Below are 20,563 nucleotides of genomic sequence, written 5' to 3' on the forward strand. Positions count from 1 at the left end.
CCGCCACTCTCTCCAGACTGAGCAACCTCCACAGCCGCGCATGCCACAACGAGATCGCCGGAGCCTCCCTCTTCTTCCAGGCCGCAGCCAGTGTAAGCTTCGCTGCGCCGAGGCACAGCCACAAAATCTTTTTATCTGCCCTGGTCTGATAGACGAGGCCAGGATCACGCAGCCCTAGCAGGACACAAGCCATAGAGTCATCAATGGGATAAGTCAATATGTCCTTCATATGGGAAAGGATTTCCTCCCAATACGGACGGATCACCGGGCAGTCCCACCAGATATGGCGGAAATCCCCCAGAAGTCCGCAACCCCTCCAGCACTTGTCCGAGGTCCCCGGGAAAATGCGGTGAAGCCTAGTCGGGCACATATACCATTGCATGACCGTTTTGAGGTGGGCTTCTCTCAAGTGCAAGGAATGATTAAAGGACGTCAAGTCGCGCCACAGCGCCGACCATTCCGCGTCCGAGACATCTCGCCCCAACATTTCCTCCCATTGCCCCATGTAGCGAGGTCGAGGAGTTATCGTCGATTGAAGTAACAGCCGGTAAATGAAGGAGATGGCCCCTTTCATGGCAGACGTCCGCAAAATAAAGGCTTCAAACGGCGTCGGCGGTCTCGTAGCCGCCTCCATCACTCCAGGTGACGTAGCCCAGTGTAGCAGCTGAACATGCCGGAATCGCTCAGTCTGGGGGACCCCATAATCTCTCATACAATTAGCGAAAGTGAGGGTGTCCCGGCCGTGGAACAAATGGGTCAACGCCCGACACCCCCCCTCCCTCCACACCGCAAACGGTCCCTCGTGTAGCGCCGGCGGGAAAGCTGGGTTGTAATGCAAGGGCGTAAACGGCGAAGGGAATGTGGTCCAACGGTCATCTCCCGCCAGTGAGTCCCACACCTTCAATACCGTGCTGGTGGGGGTGCTGATATATGCATTGAGGGGGCGGTCCTTCTTTGGTTTCCAGGCCAGGTCCCAAATTGACCTACCGGCAACGCATCGGTCCATATGGAGCCAGTGTTTCTCGGAGGTCTGTTGCGACCACTCTACCAAAACTCTCAATTGCGCCGCTTTGTAATATAACTGCAGGTCTGGGAGCCCAACCCCACCCTCTGATCTCGGTCGACGGAGAACTGCATATGACACCCGTGCCTGACCCCCCTGCCACACGAAACGCAGTAAGGAAGTCTTGAGGAGCCGAAAGAAATCGCTGCCCATGGGGATAGGCAAGGCTTGGAACAAATATAAGAATTTAGGGAGAAGGACCATCTTCACGGCATGGATTCTGCCCAGCCACGACAGAAACTTCGGCTTCCACCTGTCCAATTCGGCCCGAGATTTTGCCAGCAAGGATGGGAAATTGGCCTGGAACAGCCCGCCCACCGTCGGAGTCAGATGGACCCCCAGGTAGATAATCGAACCCGCGGCCCAGGCCAACGGTGTCAGCGGCCGCACCCGGTCCATCTCAGCCTGCGACAGGGTAAGATTCAGGATGTGCGACTTGCTATAGTTGACCTTAAAGCCCGCCACTCCCTCAAATTCCAGCAAGGCCTCCCTAACGCAAGGAAGCAAGCTCTCCGGATCAGCAATAGAGAGCAAGACATCGTCCGCGAAGAGCGAAATCTTATGCTGCTCCCCCGCAAATGGTAAACCTCGGATCCCCTCATGCTCCCGCACCGCCACCGCCAGCGGCTCGATGCTCAGTGCGAATAGCAGGGGGGACAGAGGGCAGCCCTGTCTAGTGCCGCGAGTGTGAGCAAAGAATGCTGACAAATGACCATTCACCGCAACCCGGGACCGGGGGCAGCAGTAATTAGCCCTTACCATAGTGATGAAGGTCTCTGAAAAACCAAAGGCAGTCATGGTATTGAATAGGAACCCCCAATCCACCCTATCGAAGGCCTTCTCGGCGTCCAGGCCCACTAGGACCGCCGGTATACGGAATCGTTCCGCTTTTTCTATCAGATGCACCACCCGCCGTGTGTTATCATGCGTCTGGCGCCCCTTGATAAAGCCAGACTGGTCCGGGTGGATCAGTGCCGGCATAAGGTCTTGTAGCCGACATGCCAAGATCGCCGAATACAGTTTTGCGTCCAAATTAAGAAGCGCAATCGGGCGAAATGAGGCGCAGTGTGCCGGATCCTTCCCCGGCTTCGGCAAGACCGTAATCATCGCCTCCGCCAAGGAGCCAGTGGAAGAACCAGAGGCGGCCATGTCATTAAAAAGGGTGACCAAGAAGTCACAGAGCTCGGAGGCGTAAGATTTATAAAACACAGCAGTGTACCCGTCCGGTCCAGGCGCCTTGTGAAGCTTCAAGTTCTTAATAGCCGCTAGCACCTCCTCCCTGGTAATCGGCGCCCCTAAGAGCTCATTCCATTCCTTAGACACCTGCGGAAGGGGTAGACGCCCCAAGTAATCTTCCTGAGCGGCCGTTCCTAATCGGTCCCCCTTGTATAGGTCCGAGTAAAAGCGACCAAAGATGGCCGCCTTCGTCTCGTCCCGATGCTGCAATTGGCCAGCAGAGTCACGGATCCCTCCAATGTACTCCCGCTCCCGCCTGTCACGAAGCTGTCGAGCCAAGTGCCTCCCCACCTTGTTACCAGAAGAGTAGGACTGACGGCCCAGCCTCAGTAGGGTGAACTCCGCCCTGTTACTGTAGTGGGCCCTCAGTTTCCCCCGTACCGCCGTGAGGGGCCGGAGGGTCACCCTCGAGGGGTTGAGTTTATGCGCTTGCTCGAGAGCAGCCAGTTCAGCCTCCAGGGCCTCCCTCTCCTCGCGTCGCATCCTATTGAGTTGTGCGTTAAGGCCCAAGCAAGTGCCCCTGATGGACGCCTTAAAGGCATCCCACGTGTTGGCCACCGAGGTATCAGACGGTGGGTTGAGGGCAAAGAACTCCCTAACGGCCACCCGCAGCGCCTTGTTAGAAGTCTCGTCCCGAAGCACCGAGGCCGGGAAATACCACTTCCGTTGCCCGGAGCCTGTCGACGACCAGCGCAGTGTAAGCACCAGCATGCTGTGATCCGAGACCGAGAGGGGCAGTATGGTGGAGTCAAGGACATCTCCTCGAAGAGCCTGGCCTAGGAATATATGGTCCAGTCGGGAATACGAGCGGTGCACATGAGAAAAAAACGTATAATCCCTGGACGTTGGATGTAGAAACCGCCACCCATCAACCAACCCCATGTCCTCAACTTTTCGCCGTGACACCTCTGAGAACACACCAGTATCCGCCCTGCGAGAGCCAGAACAGTCCAGCGCTCCGTCCCACACCAAATTACAGTCCCCCATGATAAACAACAGCCCTTCAACAAAATCACCCACTTTACGCAATAAGCCCTGCAGAAATTTATTCTGGCCAGTATTAGGAGCATACAACACAACAAAGGTACAGAGCCGCCCCTGAACCAGCCCCCTCACCATCAACCAGCGGCCCTCCCTGTCCGTGCGGATCGCCTCAGGTTGGAAACGCAGCGAAGCATGGAAGAGGAGGGCCACCCCATTGTGCTTTGTGGACGCAGAGGACCTGTATATCAGAGGATAAGCCTTATGCTTGAGACGCAGTTCATCTGCGCGTGTAAGGTGAGTTTCCTGCAGACCCACTATATCTAAATGGTGATCCGTTATATATTTCCACACCCTTTGCCGTTTCTGCGGCGAGTTCAGTCCCTTGACATTCCAGGTTCCTATGCTAACAGGCATCGGGAGACAAAAACCAGAATCTTGCATAACTCGGGGGCAAGCCCACCACCCCCTGCCATAAGAAACCATGGTTACAGCCCACGGGAAGAACAGTGTCCCGCCAGCCCTCCTCCCCACTGTCCCAACCTCGAGTCCAAGGCCCACCCGCCTCGCCTTCCCCATACCAACAACACCACACATACTCCCTCTCAACACTACACAACACTATCCACAGCACGACCGCGTCACCACCATCCCCCCCCCCTCCCCCAACCCCAACACCCCAAACAGCCCCCCCAAGACCCTCCCCCCCCCGAAAACCCCCTCACAAACCATCAGAAGTCCAAAAGAGTCCTCCTTGGTAGGGGCTAGGAGACATCGGCCGATGTCCCCCTCGAATCTCGTACCTGGGCGTCTTCTCACAAAGTACATATGAACCCACGGTACCTGCAGGGGTGCGCCCCTCCGGCGCCTGCCAGATCTCTCCTCAGAAATCACGCCGCCCCGGAACCAAGCTGAGAGGCTGACAGCGTGACAGTGGCAACCGAGGCCACCGCGTCGACCCGTTCTTGCATGCTGGTGGGCCTATCAGGCACCCTCCTCCCCCCCTCCCCGCCCACCCTGTGCCAGGAGGGGGACCTCCGCCGGCCCCGTGCAGAGGGACTCCCATCGCCAGGTGAAGCGTCCGGTCCGTCGATCCCCAGTAGATCCATGGCCACTTGAAGGGACCTGATCTGTTCAAGCCTGTTGTTCCAACGAAATATGATGCGGAACGGGTGGCCCCAGGAGTAAGCAATGTTGCGGTTCCGCAGGAAGGCAGTCACTGGTCTAAACTCACGCCGTTTCTGCAGAGTAGAAGCCGCCAGATCCTGGTACAACTGCGGATGGTGCCCACGAAACTGGATAGATGTAGCCTCCCGGGCCTTCTTCAGAATGCGCTCTTTCAACTGAAAATCGTGGACGCAAACGAGGATGTCAGGCGGAGGGCCCCCTCCTCGCCTAGGAAGACCAACCCTATGGGCCCTGTCCATCTTAACATCCGTTAGCTCTTCGTCACCCAGGATCTGCCGGAACAGCTCCAGGACATAGCCTCTCAGATCTCCGGACTCCCCGTCCCACGGCACCGACTTGATACGGATGTTGTTCCGTCTGGAGCGGTTCTCCAGGTCCTCCGCGTGGGACTGCAGATCCAGATTCTGTTCCCTAAGACGCAGCACATCCTGTTGCAGCTGATGGACATCATTAGCCAGGGTAAGATCATGGTCCTCCAGGGTGGCTACCCTCTCGCCAACTCCATCCAGGTCTCTCCTCACCTCTCTAAGGTCCGACGCGAGCTGGGTCCGCAGCTCTGAGATGTCATCCTTAATGGAAGCAAACAGCTCAGTCATGAACGCTTTCGTGACCGGCGCCTCTCCGTCCCCTGACGCGGAAGAGGAGCTCCCCCCAGGCGATGGCGGAAGATGGGAGCCCCTGGACAGGCCATCCTTGTTAGTCTTCCCCCTCCTCTGGTTGTTCGCCATCTCAAGACCGGTCGTGTGCGTTTCCCCAGGCCGACCACAAATCGCCGGCGACCACAACCCACGGCGTCAACTGCCGGCCACGCGGTGGGGCGACCGAGGCGGGCCTCCCTGGAACCCCCTTCGAAGTGTTAGGGCCGCTAAAGCAGGTCCGCTCCTCTGCACTGCCAGCCCTTCGGATCTTGCAGTCCCCACCAGGTCACAGGTCAATGGTGCGCGTGCCCCCAAAGACCAGAGAGCGTCTCACACGCCCGGGTCACTGCTCCGTGGGAAAATGTCGCCCGGGGTCGCTGCACGACCAGGCCCTCCAATTCAAGCGCCACTCAGGGTGTAGGCCGCAGCTGAGGCTCCAGGCGTCTCGCCCCCCCCTCCATTAGAGGCCGCCGCCGATCACGGAGCCTCGTAAGCGTAGGCTACTCGTGGCCGCAATCTGCAATCGACCCACGCAGGCGGCCGCCTAGCCCGCACTAGGCCGTCTTCGCTTCCGGCCAGAGCCTAATGTCGTCTCCTCACAAGGCCAGCCCAGCAGTCCGGCTCAGCCGGTGCCCTTCACGAGCCAGATCGCAGCCCCGGCCGCCTCCAGGCGCTCACCTCCCTCCGGTCTGCAGGGACTCTGCTCCGCCGGACCGCACTCAGTCTCCGGCTCCGCCACCGCACACACAGCTCTACACACGGGCGGGGGGGCAGGGGGGCAGACGCCGACCTCCGGGAATCCCGCCGGTTGCTGAATCTATCGAGGCGCCGCTCCAGACACCGGGCCGACCTTCAGTTCAGCACGGCGACCGCTCTGCCTGCACTTCCTGTCGGCCTCCTTTCTACTCCAGTCCGGCGTCGGAGAGGCCCTCCGCCGCCTCAGCTCCAGAAGCGCGCTTCTCCTCGTGGGACGCCCCGAGGGACCAGCGCCGCCACCAGCACTCAGCCACTATGCTCCGGTGCCCCTTGACAGCAGAACCACCGGTCAAAGCACGGTTCCGGGGGTGCTATTCGGTGCTTTGTGAAATTCGGCGCCGGAGGGGACGCAGAGAACGTCTCACTCCGTCGCCATCTTGGCCACCTCCCATTTGTACATTTTAAAAAGCATTAATTAAGCAATAGGCTTCACTTTTGAATATATATTTACATACAGGAAGGTCCTATTTGCTCATATATATAGAGACAGCAACAAGCCTATAGACTTTTACACGTAGAACTTCACGTCTACAGACACTGATGTCCAGGACACAAACATCTATCTCATTCTTACAGACCTAAAGGCATCCATGCATACATAGGACCAGAACTGCAGTTACCGTGCACACATATGTGGTGTTATGCTTGATAAAGGAATCTTTTCAATAGAATGATATTCCTATAATGGACTAGCAGTGAGTAAGTAGCATTAGGATACTGATAGTGAAAGAGGAAGCAGGAGAGAAATGGAAGAAGCATAGAAAAGGTAGCAATCATGGGGAAGGAGCAAACAGAGTGAGGATGAGTGGTGGTCATCATGGAGTTAGCAGCAATAGTAGGCTTTCAGACAGATGTCAAAAAAAGAAAGGAGATCTGGGAATCCATGTACACACGTATACACACAGGCAGATATACATATGCAAGAAGCATACAGACATGCCTACCTTCCTGAAGAACAACAATACAGGGACAGAAGCAGGAACAGGGCAACATGTCCAGTGCCTCCAAACCGTCTATTCCCACTGATATAGGCGGTTGCTGAACCCATTTGTCCCTTTTGATGTAAGCTTGGAATGGAGTCCATATTTTTTCAAATGTATCCAATGTGTCTCTCAGAGTGACTGTGAGCAACTCCATTGCATGTATGGACCATACTTTCACCCACCATATATCCATTGTCGGCAGGGAGGCATCCCTCTACCGCTGGGCTATGGTGAGTTGGGTGTCGGGTAGAAGTGGGGTTATCAGTTTCTCTCGAGTCCAAGAAAGGACTTGGAGTTTGTCAACATCTATAAGACCCAAAAGTATTATTTGCCGTAGTAGGGGCATGTCCAAATCTGTGATTTCTTTAATTAGGGCCTGCAAATCGCCCCAAAAATTCTGTAATTTAGAACAGTCCCACCACATGTGCCTAAAATGAAAGTGTGTCCTCATGTAACGTAACTGGTGCTATGTAAAGCGCTCTGATAACTGATTCGGTTCGGTTCTAGTTCGCGCTATATAAAACTCTGCAAAAAAAAAAACATGTGGATGTAAGTCCCCGGTGAATCACATACCCTTCAGCAAGTCTTTGCGCCTACATTCATCGCACTCAAACGGACCGGAGTCATTTACCACTGTAACATCAGTTTGAAAGCATTTGCCCCATGTTGAATGCACAAAGAAGACTTTGATGCTTTATTACATGTTTGAATAAAGTAGCCTTCTAAAACGTGACTCAGACTTGCCACAGCAGCCTGTAGTGCAGTTTTAAACTGCCATTTTGACCTGGAAAAAATAAATGTTTTGCCAAGCCTAAATTTTCCTTTTTAATGCTAATAAGTCACCCCTAAGGTAGGCTCTGAAGAGCAGCATACAATGTGGACATGTGGGTTCAAGTTTTACATGCCTGGGTAGTGGACAATTCATAAAGTAGCTTTTCTCCCATAGGAATATATTGGGTTCCCTTATTACACTTATTGAGAGATAACCTAAGTTTGGGAGCAGATAGTAAAACTATGTTTACAAATAAATAAATTGTAATTTAAAACCCTTTTCAATGGTAAATTCAGATATTAAGGGACTAATTTAGATCCCGGCAAATAGGTTACTCCATCACAATGGTGACGGACATACCATCTACTAAAAAATAAATCCAATTGGATATAATGGGATTTGCATTTCAGCGGACGGAATATCCGTCACCGTTGTGACGGAGTAACCCATCCGTCGAGACCTAAGTCAGGCCCTAAGTCGCAATTCTGAAATGCTACTTTTAGAAAGTTATAAACAACCACAGAGGCAACCCACCAACCTGAACCAGGGGCAGTAGATAAGTATTCCAAACAACAGTTCGGGAGACAATTAACGAATCACAATTAAGAAAAATCACTTGCAATCAAATTCTGCTTTGCAAAAGAAAAAGAAAAGAGAAGAAAGGGGAAAGGGGTAAAGAGGTAAAGAGGAGGGAGACATACAAAAGAAGAGGTACAATATATACAGGGATTATGTGTCCTCTAGAGTTTATAAGCCACAAATGCGTCAACGGCGTTTCAACCGCAGTCAGAAGTTACGGTCATCATCAGGAGAAATACCATTCAATGAGCGTCAAGGGTCTGTATTTAAAATTCTGACAGGAGCAGGCATGTTTATATTTCGTGTGCTCAATAAATCCCTCATTCATCGGAAGTAATTGCGGCACTAGGAACTTGAAGACTTGCTGCTGAGTGTTGATATGTAGAAACTATTGACAAGTTCCTGATGGAGGATTAAGTCTCTACTCCTCTAGTGTAACTTTGCAATCAACAGGAGGAATTAATGTCACATCCTTGTTGTATGGGAATTGCAATCGCCTCTTAATAATCTGAACACGGAATTTATTGTGACTACACAAAATATAAACGTGCCTGCTCCGGTCAGAATTTTAAATACAGACCCTTGACGCTCATTGAATTGTATTCGTCCTGATGATGACCGTAACTTCTGACTGTGGTTGAAACGCCGTCAACGCACTCTAGAGGACACATAATCCCTGTATATGTTGTACCCCTTCTTTTGTAACATAATTATTGTTTGCCACCTATTTGGTTTCCTTTGTATGTTATGTATTGTTTTATAAACCAGCAATTACTTTTTTGAGCGCACTATTTATAATAAATTTGTGATCTTTTTCTAATGATTTGTTGACAGTTTTGATTTATGTCTCCCTCCTCTTTACCCCTTTCCCCTTTCTTCTCTTTTCTTTTTCTTTTGCAAAGCAGAATTTGATTACAAGTGGTTTTTCTTAATTGTGATTCGTTAATTGTCTCCTGAACTGTTGTTTGGAATACTTTTAGAAAGTTGCCATTTTCTTGTCCTGGCCATTTGGTGCTCTGTTCTGGCCCACGTGACAATGAAAAGCTTGGCAGTTGGACGTTATGTATTCCTTCCAGAGGGTGAGACAAAGGGAGACTAGTGTTGGCAGGAAGGTTAGAGTGAAGCTGTTCACTGCCCCACTTACATTTTAAAGGGCTGACTCCAGCACACACACAAAGGAACTTGACACCCATTTTGTCATTCTAGACTAATTGGAGTCTTGAGAGAGGAAGAAAGGAACTTCCCAGATGCGGGTAATATAAGGAGCCTCCCCACTTCAAAAGCTGGCATGAGGTATAAATATTAACATATATTAAATATTGGACCTCTTGAACCACTCATCAGATCACTTTTGGACCTGTGGAAGACTGAGAGAAGGACTGTTCTGCTGTCCTGGTGCGGGAAGGACTGCCCTGCAGCTGGAAGTACTGTCCTGCTCCCTGAGGTTGCACGCCTGGACATGCTACATGAACCCAGGATCACCAGAGTGCTCCAAGGGCTAGCTGACTGGCCTCCTGTTCAGCTCTGGAGGCTTCCCTCTCAGTGCTCATCTGACCTGCTGCAATTGGACCTGCCTGGACTTGCAACTGAACCAGCCTGACCCTTGCTGGCATCTGCTAGAGTGAATGCCTGACACTCAAGAAGTGCCTCTCTGGGACCTAGACCCTTGGCTAACATCAGACTGCACTTCACTGCCAAGAAAGGTGAAACCGTGAATGGGTCCACTGGTGCAGAGACTCTTCTGCCCGCGACCAGCAACATGAGATCTGCACTTTGTGCTACAGCATTAACAGTATGCGAGACCGTCAATGTGAAGCTCCAGCAATCACCGTCTGTAACATCCAACCGGATCTTTGTACTACAGCAAAGACTGTCTGAGACATCTACAGTGCTGATTAGTTGATAAGCAAACGTCCTGGGAGGATGGAAGAACTGTGCTAATGTAGGCCCCATTATTTTCCACCCTCTTTACATTTACAAATCACAGTGGAACAAAGTGGCTCTCGGCTCATCAAGATCCTATTTGAAAAATTCCGGAGGCTGCTTGATCAATTCTAACATCACAGTGTTGCTCTATATAACCATGCCCCTCCGGTAATAGATGTCTCAAAACTTCTACTGTATGGTGGACTCCCCTGCAGTTCAGACTAATTGTGTGATTAGCACCACTCTGAGACTGCACACAGATGCCCCTAATCCACCTGCTCACATCTATTGTAATTACCAATAGACTGAGCATAAAGAGGAACATCTCTGAACAATATGAGGTGAGGTTAACTTTACTTGGTACTGTGACAATAGAGTTACTTCCGAAAAGTTTAGAAAGACCAGATAAACAGACACAGATCATGATCCCTCACAGAGAAGACCAAACAAACTGCTAGACATTACTATCTGCCTCAGAAATTCAATGTTTAGCAAGTGATGAGCCAAAGTAAACTATACCTCAATGGCTTGAAGATTAAAATTATGCTTTTAAGCAAGCCACACTCAGCAGGACACATTTGCAGTGGCTGATATTGCTGGGTGACCACCAACTCCAGCATCCAAAGTTAGGAATGTTGGAGTCATCTTTGAACCAAAACTCTCCTTTGATGGCTCAATGAAGGCTGTGATGGCGAGTACTAAGCAGGTGAAGGAGGAGTTGTGCAAAGTCCCACCAATGTTATCCTTTCTGCACAAAGTGAACTTTGTTGCATGTACATTAATCTCCTAAAGACAACTTTAACTGGTTTGAAACTGAGCAGCAAGACTTGGTCTGGGAATAAAGAGGCCAGGACACAATACACCTATGTACTTTGACTTGCACTACCTGTGAAACAACAGACAGACTTAAAGCTACTTTGTATCACCCATTGTGCCTACTGGTCCGGTGGATCAATACATCTAATCAAAGTAATCCATTTCTATAGGTCAAAACGTAATTTGAGATCTGCATCAGACAAGAGAATCACTTCAGTTCCATATAATAAAAATGTTAAAGCAGTAGAAAACCTTAGGAACAAATGTCTGTGTAGAATAGAACTGACTAAACCGAACCTTAAGACATCATTAAGACCAGAAAAAAATCCAAAGTGAGCTGAAGACATTCCTGTCCCTCCAGGTCTTTTGCAAACTAACATTCAGCTAAATTGACTTGATACAAGACCATGAACCATGGAAGCTCAAAGCTACCCAACAAATGCCCTGGCCTATTATAACTCCTCTCAGTCTGCTTTCGAAGGGAATATCAAACTGTCTTTCTTGAACTGTTCATGAAAAGAATTAATGGGCAGGTGGGATCTGAGAAACTGCTGTTTTTTATTTTCTCACTATCATATTCAATGCATATAATACCTCTGCTTTCTCCTCTTCCCTACAAGCTGGCTGTTAGTCACAGGTTTGTTAATAAAATTATCAATAAATAAATGCAATCTTCAGTGCCGTGATAGATGCTTAGCCAAGGAATACAAGTGCAGATATGCCCATAGCACCAAAAGATCAACAATTCCTGAGAGACAAAACAAAAAATCTAAACACCATCATTACCTAAAAATGATGAAACTAGAGGACCACTAGCGTAGAAGCCCCAGTCACTCTACTTACCACGTCCCCTTTCACCTTGAAATGCTCTCTTGCTGACGTCTGATCCATCTGCAGCTAAATGCCCCTTTCCTGAAAGTCCCCACAACTGAGCCCTGAAATAGCAGTTACTTACAAGTCCAGAAAGGCATAAAGTGAGTCTAACATATGTATAGGAGGAACCTATTTGTCCTGAGCAGTATCCCTATCACTCATTACCTTGAAGCAGGAAGGGGCATGCACAGGTAATTCGTCCAAGTCATATGCAGACAACTGCAAGCATCCCTTTATCTCCAACTAGAGATGCTGGGACCTTCATGAAGCTTCTAGGTGATGAACTGTGTGAAAGACCTGGAAGTGCCAGCGCATTACCACGGCTAAATAATACTACAGGTGGACAAGTAAGCTAGGAATACAAAATCATGCATTTTAATCTTGGCGAGCTGTGGATGTCAGGAATTATCCTTGGTTAATCAGTGGAAGGATCATCTGTCCCAACTCCTCTTTAAAGTATTTTTGGTATACACCCAAATGTTCACCAGATCCAGATCTATGATCCATGCAAATGTTCCCACTGCCTTCCAACAATGCAAACAAATGCATACTCAGGTCAGCAATCTTATTTGTCAGGACAACTTTTAAGGAGGGGTTCCACAGCGAATAAGTGGTGATTGTGTCAGTATGTGGGTGGACGTATGTGCTATAATACCAAATGTTTTTGTGTTGCATCTTCCCCAGCCTGGGTACCCGCCAATGACTACACCACACACGGAGCTTTGTATTACGCATCTTTATTCTGCTGCGTGTAACTGCGAACACGCTTTCATGACATTGTGATCTAACTCCTACGTCATAGCTCTATGGAGTCTGTTAGGAACCAAAAGTGTTCCGTCATAAAATATCGCAAGACACTACATCTCCCCCTCTGTTGAATAAAACATTTAATTTTCTTTTACAAATCAGCATATATATATATATATATATATATACATATATATATATATGTATATATATATATATATATTTATATATCCACACCACCAGCCCGGGAGACCATGAAGTGGCATGCTGGGAATTGGAGTTCGCTGTCAACACCCGCGGGCTTTGATTGGTGCGCAGACCGCGAGGAAGGAGGGACACAAGTGCCGGCAATTATTTTAAACAGACTGAGATCATTAGAGCGGACCTTAACAGCTGACGGCGCTGAAGAAGGCACAACCGCCGAAATGCATTCGCCAGAGCTGGGACTATAGAAATAAAGCTGTGTTTAACCTGAATCCCTCTTGCGGCCTCTGTTCTTTTTCTACAACAGGGAATTTCTTCATATTTTCTGAGCTAGCCAGCAGCTCAGTCCAGATGGCCCTGCAGCGCAAGTGAACCCGAGGATAAAACTGGCACACCGCTGCTTGCAGCACATCCTTTAACCAGGGGACTGGTATCTTCGGGCTCCGCCATGATCGTCAGGGGACAGTGAGAGGAACTAGGTATTCTACCTTAAGAGGGCGATCTGTCTCGCATTTGACAGCCCCTTCTCATATATCTTCCAAGCGCATCTGGCTGCTGCAGTATCCAAGGGGATTCGGCAAGGACACGGCCTGTCTCTGTGGCTCCGTGACCCACTCGACTCACCTGAAGCTTGCACTGCAAATACCGAGTCCACTCTTCCACACCACCAGCCCGGGAGACCATGAAGTGGCATGCTGGGAATTGGAGTTCGCTGTCAACACCCGCGGGCTCTGATTGGTGCGCATACCGCGAGGAAGGAGGGACACAAGTGCCGGCAATTATTTTAAACAGACTGAGATCATTAGAGCGGACCTTAACAGCTGACGGCGCTGAAGAAGGCACAACCGCCGAAATGCATTCGCCAGAGCTGGGACTATAGAAATAAAGCTGTGTTTAACCTGAATCCCTCTTGCGGCCTCTGTTCTTTTTCTACGAAAGGGAATTTCTTCATATTTTCTGAGCTAGCCAGCAGCTCAGTCCAGATGGCCCTGCAGCGCAAGTGAACCCGAGGATAAAACTGGCACACCGCTGCTTGCAGCACATCCTTTAACCAGGGGACTGGTATCTTTGGGCTCCGCCATGATCGTCAGGGGACAGTGAGAGGAACTAGGTATTCTACTTTAAGAGGGCGATCTGTCTCGCATTTGACAGCCCCTTCTCATATATCTTCCAAGCGCATCTGGCTGCTGCAGTATCCAAGGGAATTCGGCAAGGACACGGCCTGTCTCTGTGGCTCCGTGACCCACTCGACTCACCTGAAGCCTGCACTGCAAATACCGAGTCCACTCTTCCACACCACCAGCCCGGGAGACCATGAAGTGGCATGCTGGGAATTGGAGTTCGCTGTCAACACCCGCGGGCTCTGATTGGTGCGCAGACCGCAAGGAAGGAGGGACACAAGTGCCGGCAATTATTTTAAACAGACTGAGATCATTAGAGCGGACCTTAACAGCTGACGGCGCTGAAGAAGGCACAACCGCCGAAATGCATTCGCCAGAGCTGGGACTATAGAAATAAAGCTGTGTTTAACCTGAATCCCTCTTGCGGCCTCTGTTCTTTTTCTACGAAAGGGAATTTCTTCATATTTTCTGAGCTAGCCAGCAGCTCAGTCCAGATGGCCCTGCAGCGCAAGTGAACCCGAGGATAAAACTGGCACACCGCTGCTTGCAGCACATCCTTTAACCAGGGGACTGGTATCTTCGGGCTCCGCCATGATCGTCAGGGGACAGTGAGAGGAACTAGGTATTCTACCTTAAGAGGGCGATCTGTCTCGCATTTGACAGCCCCTTCTCATATATCTTCCAAGCGCATCTGGCTGCTGCAGTAACCAAGGGGATTCGGCAAGGACACGGCCTGTCTCTGTGGCTCCGTGACCCACTCGACTCACCTGAAGCCTGCACTGCAAATACCGAGTCCACTCTTCCACACCACCAGCCCGGGAGACCATGAAGTGGCATGCTGGGAATTGGAGTTCGCTGTCAACACCCGCGGGCTCTGATTGGTGCGCAGACCGCGAGGAAGGAGGGACACAAGTGCCGGCAATTATTTTAAACAGACTGAGATCATTAGAGCGGACCTTAACAGCTGACGGCGCTGAAGAAGGCACAACCGCCGAAATGCATTCGCCAGAGCTGGGACTATAGAAATAAAGCTGTGTTTAACCTGAATCCCTCTTGCGGCCTCTGTTCTTTTTCTACGAAAGGGAATTTCTTCATATTTTCTGAGCTAGCCAGCAGCTCAGTCCAGATGGCCCTGCAGCGCAAGTGAACCCGAGGATAAAACTGGCACACCGCTGCTTGCAGCACATCCTTTAACCAGGGGACTGGTATCTTCGGGCTCCGCCATGATCGTCAGGGGACAGTGAGAGGAACTAGGTATTCTACCTTAAGAGGGCGATCTGTCTCGCATTTGACAGCCCCTTCTCATATATCTTCCAAGCGCATCTGGCTGCTGCAGTATCCAAGGGGATTCGGCAAGGACACGGCCTGTCTCTGTGGCTCCGTGACCCACTCGACTCACCTGAAGCCTGCACTGCAAATACCGAGTCCACTCTTCCACACCACCAGCCCGGGAGACCATGAAGTGGCATGCTGGGAATTGGAGCTCGCTGTCAACACCCGCGGGCTCTGATTGGTGCGCAGACCGCGAGGAAGGAGGGACACAAGTGCCGGCAATTATTTTAAACAGACTGAGATCATTAGAGCGGACCTTAACAGCTGACGGCGCTGAAGAAGGCACAACCGCCGAAATGCATTCGCCAGAGCTGGGACTATAGAAATAAAGCTGTGTTTAACCTGAATCCCTCTTGCGGCCTCTGTTCTTTTTCTACGAAAGGGAATTTCTTCATATTTTCTGAGCTAGCCAGCAGCTCAGTCCAGATGGCCCTGCAGCGCAAGTGAACCCGAGGATAAAACTGGCACACCGCTGCTTGCAGCACATCCTTTAACCAGGGGACTGGTATCTTCGGGCTCCGCCATGATCGTCAGGGGACAGTGAGAGGAACTAGGTATTCTACCTTAAGAGGGCGATCTGTCTCGCATTTGACAGCCCCTTCTCATATATCTTCCAAGCGCATCTGGCTGCTGCAGTATCCAAGGGGATTCGGCAAGGACACGGCCTGTCTCTGTGGCTCCGTGACCCACTCGACTCACCTGAAGCCTGCACTGCAAATACCGAGTCCACTCTTCCACACCACCAGCCCGGGAGACCATGAAGTGGCATGCTGGGAATTGGAGTTCGCTGTCAACACCCGCGGGCTCTGATTGGTGCGCAGACCGCGAGGAAGGAGGGACACAAGTGCCGGCAATTATTTTAAACAGACTGAGATCATTAGAGCGGACCTTAACAGCTGACGGCGCTGAAGAAGGCACAACCGCCGAAATGCATTCGCCAGAGCTGGGACTATAGAAATAAAGCTGTGTTTAACCTGAATCCCTCTTGCGGCCTCTGTTCTTTTTCTACGAAAGGGAATTTCTTCATATTTTCTGAGCTAGCCAGCAGCTCAGTCCAGATGGCCCTGCAGCGCAAGTGAACCCGAGGATAAAACTGGCACACCGCTGCTTGCAGCACATCCTTTAACCAGGGGACTGGTATCTTCGGGCTCCGCCATGATCGTCAGGGGACAGTGAGAGGAACTAGGTATTCTACCTTAAGAGGGCGATCTGTCTCGCATTTGACAGCCCCTTCTCATATATCTTCCAAGCGCATCTGGCTGCTGCAGTATCCAAGGGGATTCGGCAAGGACATGGCCTGTCTCTGTGGCTCCGTGACCCACTCGACTCACCTGAAGCCTGCACTGCAAATACCGAGTCCACTCTTCCACACCACCAGCCCGGGAGACCATGAAGTGGCATGCTGGGAATTGGAGTTCGCTGTCAACACCCGCGGGCTCTGATTGGTGCGCAGACCGCGAGGAAGGAGGGACACAAGTGCCGGCAATTATTTTAAACAGACTGAGATCATTAGAGCGGACCTTAACAGCTGACGGCGCTGAAGAAGGCACAACCGCCGAAATGCATTCGCCAGAGCTGGGACTATAGAAATAAAGCTGTGTTTAACCTGAATCCCTCTTGCGGCCTGTGTTCTTTTTCTACGAAAGGGAATTTCTTCATATATATATATACATATACACACACACACCCACACACGCACAATTACATTTCTTTCTTCAATAACCTTCTTGGTGTTTTAATTATTCGACCTGATCTGGTTACTGGAAGCTGGGAGCTGTCATCTTCCCTATCAGAGATTTTTGAAGAAGTAACAGCAGTCACTGAGTTTTCAGGTTCACATTTTTTTTCTCCATTTCGATCAGAAGACTGATAAATCAAATGCCAAAAGTGAGAAGAGTCTCTGGTAAGACTTTCCAGGATGCTGGGCAGTCACCATATGTCCATTGGTGGACACAACATGGAAAGGTACAGCATCATATGGAGCATCAGATTTCCTCCTTCGCATTCGTCAGGTGATTACTAGAGCTCCTGCCTTAAATTCAATGTTTTTTTATATGTCTGCCACCCCAGTTCAGACATGGCTATATGCAAATCAGTCTGACCCTGTACCTCATGGGAACAGTCCAGCCCGAACTGCCAAGCCATGCCTTCCCTGGACCGGAAACAAGCTTCCGAGGACCGGTTTCTGGCATTCCAGCCGTCTTCAGCCCGGCTTGCTTGAATCCAGTGGCAAAGTGAGCAAGGGACTCACGTCTGAGCACACCCTGCCACACTTATGGCGGCCAAAGCGGTACAAAAGGGGGTGGTGATGGACGGAGCATCTGAACCAATCAAACGCTCACACCCAGTCAAAAGATCTGGGTTTGATCCATCACCGTTCTTTAGCCCACTCTGCCACCCAAGTTCAGACATGGCTATATGCAAATCAGTCTGACCCTATGCCTCATGGGAACAGTCCAGCCTGAACAGCCAAGCCATGCCTTCCCTGGACCAGAAACAAGCTTCAGAGGACCGGTTTCTGGCATTCCAGCCGTCTTCAGCCCGGCTTGCTTGAATCCAGTGGCAAAGTGAGCAAGGGACTCACGTCTGAGCACACCCTGCCACACTTATGGCGGCCAAAGCGGTACAAAAGGGGGTGGTGATGGACGGAGCATCTGAACCAATGAAACACTCACACCCAGTCAAAAGATCTGGGTTTGATCCATCACCGTTCTTTAGCCCACTCTGCCACCCCAGTTCAGACATGGCTAAATGCAAATCAGTCTGACCCTGTGCCTCATGGGAACAGTCCAGCCCGAACTGCCAAGCCATGCCTTCCCTGGACCGGAAACAAGCTTCTGAGGGAAAGACATGGCTTGGTAGTTCGGACTGGGCTGTTCCTATGAGGCACAGGGTCAGAGCTGATTTGCATATAGCCAGTGTCTAACCCAGGGTGGTGTGGAGTGCAAAAAAACCGATGGATTTAGGCCCAGATCCTTGTACTGGGGTGAATGTATGACATTGTTCTACATTCTGTCCATCAACTGTGTTTTTTGCAATTTTCACCCCGAGTGGGCTGGGTATGCTCAGACGTGAGTCCCAGGCTCTCCACACCACTGGAATCAAGCTATCCAGGCTGATGAAGGCTGATAGCCAGAAACCGGTCCTTGGATGCTTGATTCCGGTCTGGGAAAGACATGGCTTGGTAGTTCCGACTGGACTGTTCCCACGAGGCACAGGGTCAGAGCTGATTTGCATATAGCCAGTGTCTAACCCAGGGTGGTGTGGAGTGCAAAAAAACAATGGATTTAGGCCCAGATCCTTGTACTGGGGTTAATGTATGACATTGTTCTACATTCTGTCCATCAACTGTGTTTTTTGCGATTTTCACCCTGAGTGGGCTGGGTATGCTCAGACGTGAGTCCCAGGCTCTCCACACCACTGGAGTCAAGCTATCCAGGCTGATAAAGGCTAATAGCCAGAAACCGGTCCTTGGATGCTTGATTCCGGTCTGGGAAAGATATGGCTTGGTAGTTCGGACTGGACTGTTCCCATGAGGCACAGGGTCAGAGCTGATTTGCATATAGCCAGTGTCTAACCCAGGGTGGTGTGGAGTGCAAAAAAACGATGGATTTAGGCCCAGATCCTTGTAACTGGAGTGAATGTATGACATTGTTTTACATTCTGTCCATCAACTGTGTTTTTTGCAATTTTCACCCCGAGTGGGCTGGGTATGCTCAGACGTGAGTCCCAGGCTCTCCACACCACTGGAGTCAAGCTATCCAGGCTGATGAAGGCTGATAGCCAGAAACCGGTCCTTGGATGCTTGATTCCGGTCTGGGAAAGACATGGCTTGGTAGTTCGGACTGGACTGTTCCCATGAGGCACAGGGTCAGAGGAGCTGATTTGCATATAGCCAGTGTCTAACCCAGGGTGGTGTGGAGTGCAAAAAAACGATGGATTTAGGCCCAGATCCTTGGACACGGGGTTGAATGTATGACATTGTTCTACATTCTGTCCGTCAACTGTTTTTTTGCAATTTTCACCCCAAGTGGGCTGGGTTTGCTCAGACGTGAGTCCAGGATCTCCACACCACTGGAGTCAAGCTATCCAGGCTGATGCAGGCTGATAGCCAGAAACCGGTCCTTGGCTGCTTGATTCCGGTCTGGGAAAGACATGGCATGGTAGTTCGGACTGGACTGTTCCCATGAGGCACAGGGTCAGAGCTGATTTGCATATATCCAGTGTCTAACCCAGGGTGGTGTGGAGTGCAAAACAAACGATGGATTTAGGCCCAGATCCTTGTACTGGGGTGAATGTATGACAGTGTTCTACATTCTGTCCATCAACTGTGTTTTTTGCAATTTTCACCCGAGTGGGCTGGGTATGCTCAGACGTGAGTCCCAGGCTCTCCACACCACTGGAGTCAAGCTATCCAGGCTGATGAAGGCTGATAGCCAGAAACCGGTCCTTGGATGCTTGATTCCGGTCTGGGAAAGACATGGCTTGGTAGTTCGGACTGGACTGTTCCCATGAGGCACAGGGTCAGAGCTGATTTGCATATAGCCAGTGTCTAACCCAGGGTGGTATGGAGTGCAAAAAAACGATGGATTTAGGCCCAGATCCATGTACTGGGGTGAATGTATGACATTGTTCTACATTCTGTCCATCAACTGTGTTTTTTGCAACTCCTGAACATCAAAGACACAGGATTTTTGCCTGTGGTCAAGTGAGGTGTTGAGCGATAGGCTTACAGAGTATTACACGTCTTTATTCTGCTGCACATAACTGTGAACTCAACATTCTAAAACAAGCTTTCACGGCATTGGGCTCTAACACCTATATCACAGCTCTATGGGGTCCTTTAGGAGAAAAAGGGTTTCAGTGATAAAATATCGCAAGACACCACAGATTGGATACCCTCTCCTTAAGATTTTTAGATCCCGGAAGCCTAAGAACAAATGCTCCTGGAAATGCCACAAGTATATGCAACCCAACAGGTCACACCTGTCCGGTAAGGTGACATTTGTCAGGATTGAAACTGAGGTTTACTGGGAAGAGCTGAGGAACAATTCCATCAGTAAACTGTAGAAGACTTCTGCTGTGACTGAATGATGAGCAGGTATTACTCTCTCTCTGTGATAATGTTTGATTCATTGACTAAGTAACGGAATTGTTTATGGAGTAAACTTACTGTAAGCGACTTTCACAGAGCTTACTCAATTGTAATTTCTCAATTGTTATAAAAAGTCATTATTGAACCAATCCCTTGTAGGCACCCATGCCTGCTCATTTAACTGCCTAAGCCTCCAATGGTTTATTGGGTTTCCCATTGTTTGAGATATTGTAACTGAATGATGGCAGCGTAG

The 20,563-nt window shown here is 50.2% G+C and overlaps 1 protein-coding gene across 3 annotated transcripts in view; it reads right to left on the reverse strand.

Moving 5' to 3' along the window:
• The window catches only part of RFX8 (regulatory factor X8), an 861,519-nt gene that overhangs the window by 446,269 nt on the left and 394,687 nt on the right, over window positions 1–20,563 (reverse strand). The gene's annotated exons all lie outside the window — the stretch shown is intronic.

This window comes from Lissotriton helveticus, chromosome 8 (assembly GCF_964261635.1).
Source record: "Lissotriton helveticus chromosome 8, aLisHel1.1, whole genome shotgun sequence".
Classification (NCBI taxonomy): domain Eukaryota; kingdom Metazoa; phylum Chordata; class Amphibia; order Caudata; family Salamandridae; genus Lissotriton; species Lissotriton helveticus.